This window comes from Rhagoletis pomonella, unplaced genomic scaffold (genome assembly GCF_013731165.1).
Source record: "Rhagoletis pomonella isolate Grant_MI unplaced genomic scaffold, Rhpom_1.0 Rhpom_scaffold_00004, whole genome shotgun sequence".
NCBI lineage: Eukaryota > Metazoa > Arthropoda > Insecta > Diptera > Tephritidae > Rhagoletis > Rhagoletis pomonella.
Window position 1 is genome coordinate 56,611,546 of NW_023458558.1, and position 3,158 is coordinate 56,614,703.

Here is a 3,158-nt window from a genome sequence, read left to right on the forward strand (position 1 = left end):
GTCAGAGCTTTGTACTTTTTTTACTTACGTGGTTCGCACCTTTTTTTATTAAAAATATTTAAAATGTAAATGTAAAGGAGACTTCATCGTAATTGTTCTTTTCATTTTGTAATAAAAACCACGCGCGCATTACTCTATTATTTTTTTGTTTTGTTTTCTTATTTTGAATGCAATCTTGCGATTTAAAAATATGATTCTAAAGAATGTTCTTCCCAAATAAAACCTCCTTTTTATATTTTGATTCAAACTTACTTTTAAATTTCTCATCAGATTTTGCAAAAAATTAGGCTTTGTGATTAGCGCATCATCATTAAATTTCACAAATTTTTAATTTATGCAAAACACCTGAAGTCGGCTTGAACAGACCGCCCTCCGATAATACACTAAGGGCCGGTTGTTCAATGTCTGATTAGCACAAATCGGAGGTAGAAGCTCCGGTTAGATACAACGACTGTTTTATCGATCACATGTTATATGCATGATGTCGAAACCGTCGATAATGATGTTTAACCGGCAAGTAGTGATAACCAGACATTGAACAACCGGCCCTAAGGGCCGTTTGCACCATGTCTAGTTAACGCTAACTGGAGGTACATCCTTCAGTTAAGCACGTTAACTGCTTTATCGATCACATGTTATATGATGGGTGTCGATAACGTCGATAAAGATGTTTAACTGGGAGTTAGAATTAACTAGACATGGTGCAAACGGCCCTAACAGATTTTCGTTTAAAGTACAAAACCGTGTATCAACAAAATGCACAACTGCGTATGTGAGGTTGCATCAATTATTTTGTAGAGAGTAAAAATACTCATATTTCAAAATGGTTCTCGTTTTTACAAAGAAATCGTATTTCAGGACGAATGCATAGGGCTTGAGCCAAGAGCTTGTGTGAGAAAATCCAATTTTTGGCAAAAAATGTTAGTTACGCTGTTTTGCAGAACGACGATACGCGGTTTTGTACTTTAAACGACGATATGTAAGTATAATTTTGATCACTTTCTTCATGCGTTCTGAACGCTAGTCATCAACCCATTTTCGAAATCATGTAGCCGGTTCATCATATTCCACACTTTTGAATGTACTGATAAAATTTTCTGCTTAAAAAAAAAATATTCTTCTAGTGACCAGGTAGCATGAATTTGATGAAATGTCATAATTTTATTAAAAGTCAAATGGTTAACAACAACAACGAATGTCATTAAATGAAACTACCTTCTTTTTTGTATCATGGTTTTTCAAGTCGATTGTAAGAAATGTGATTCAAGTTGAACATTTGGATTCGTATATCTGGCAGTGGCTGAACGAGGTGCTTGCTGTTATTTGTTGGATTCCAGCAGTACGAATGCCATCAGCGCGATACACTTATTTTATTTTGTTTCTGTTTTGGTTTTTCTTAATTACGAAAAAGCCTCTGTGAAGTGCAGAACCAAATCAAACGACAAAGAAAACTGATTCAAGTTGAACATTTGAAGACATATTTATAAAGTGGCTGTAGCCAACCAAAAGTTTGGTTAATGTAAACAAAATTGTTCTTAATATTACCAAATCATTGTTGAAAATATCAACCAAGGCATTGTTGATATTAACCAAAAATCACTTTAATTCCTTTTCAAGTTTGAATTTGTGAACATCAACCAATTTTTTGTTGATTTTTGGTTCTTTTGATAAATATGCGTAAGTTCGAGTTGCAATCTAAACTGTGCGTGTACATATACACTATTTCGGTTTTTGTCATATGCATTATTTCGATTTTCAACCGAAACTGTCAACATATGCATTACTTCGTTTTTCTCATATGCATTATTTCGGTTTTCAAACGACAGTGTGCATATATGCATTATTTCGGTTTTTCCATATGCATTATTTCGTATGCACAGTTTCCATATCGTCGAAAATACTGCAAAACGTTCTATGTCACTTATTACCTTTGGTGCCTAATTGATCTGTTATCTGTATCTGATCCCTGCTGGCAATCGTTCATCTTTATCAGCCAAAGGTAGACAGTTTTGTCATTCGTTTATTACGGTGTAACGATTTGCGGATGTATTCCGGTGCAAGTAAGATATCATCTAAGTGTCAAGGGTACTAATATACATAGACCGTTGTGCAGTATCACCGACGATATGCACAATTTCAGGGTGCCATAACACGATAAACTTTCATACGATTTTTGAAAATAAACACTAGTTTTTTCGTTATTAAATTTAGTTTTAAAATCAGTTTAGGACTAGTATGGTTTTCTCATAAAATATTGTGTAAACTCCTCACCAAAATTAAAAAATTCGAAAAAAGTAAAAAAAAAATGTGTTTGCTGGGTAAATATACACATATCTCTTAAGGTTTCTTCCCAACAAGCATTTCAGTAAACGTTTTTAAAAATAACTTAAATTAAGTTTGCTATAATAAGCGTTAAATACGCATTTTCAATATTAAGCTTATTAAAAGTTTTTTCAAATAAACCTTTAATAAGTTTTGACAGCGAATGTTTATAAATAACTTAAACTTATAAATGAAATGTAAATGCCAACGACATGAAGTAGTAAATATAAAATTTTTTCAATCGTAAGTGACATTTTTTTAAATATATTATTAATAGAAAAAATTAAATAAAACCGATGTGGTAAAAAAAATCGAATCCAGGACCCGCAGCGCTAATCGGTGGAGCATTCGAGTCTTCAAATGATGAGTTCCCCTTATCCTTTCTTAGTTTAACATTCAATTAAAAATGTATTAAATTTTTTTCAGAAAAGTTCATCAATGAGAATGGCGGCGATGAAGCGGAATATATAGCTGCATCGATGTCGCTTATCCAATTTGCCAATAACCGCAAGTAATTGAAAGCACGCAACAAGATGTAATTAACTTTTTTATGCTTAATTTGTATGTGTTATTGTGAATTTGTATGCTAAAATGTCTATTCCCTATTTATATTTTCGCGACTGTAGATGAGTCCGCCGAAAATTCGCATTTCGTTTAGTTTCTAGATGTTAAGCAATCTATGTATGAGTTTTTAATGAAATATCTTTAAATAAAGTGTTATAAAAATGTTTATAAAAAGCTTTCTTTTGAAAATTTTTAGTAAGTTTATATTCATACGCTTATAAAAACCTTTTTTTGAACCTTTATTATAAGTTTACACTTTTACGCTTATAAAA

The 3,158-nt window shown here is 32.0% G+C and overlaps 1 protein-coding gene across 2 annotated transcripts in view; it reads right to left on the reverse strand.

Annotated features, from left to right (window-relative positions):
• LOC118737836 (acetylcholinesterase) overlaps positions 1-3,158 on the reverse strand; it is a 325,799-nt gene that overhangs the window by 213,223 nt on the left and 109,418 nt on the right. The window lies entirely within an intron of this gene.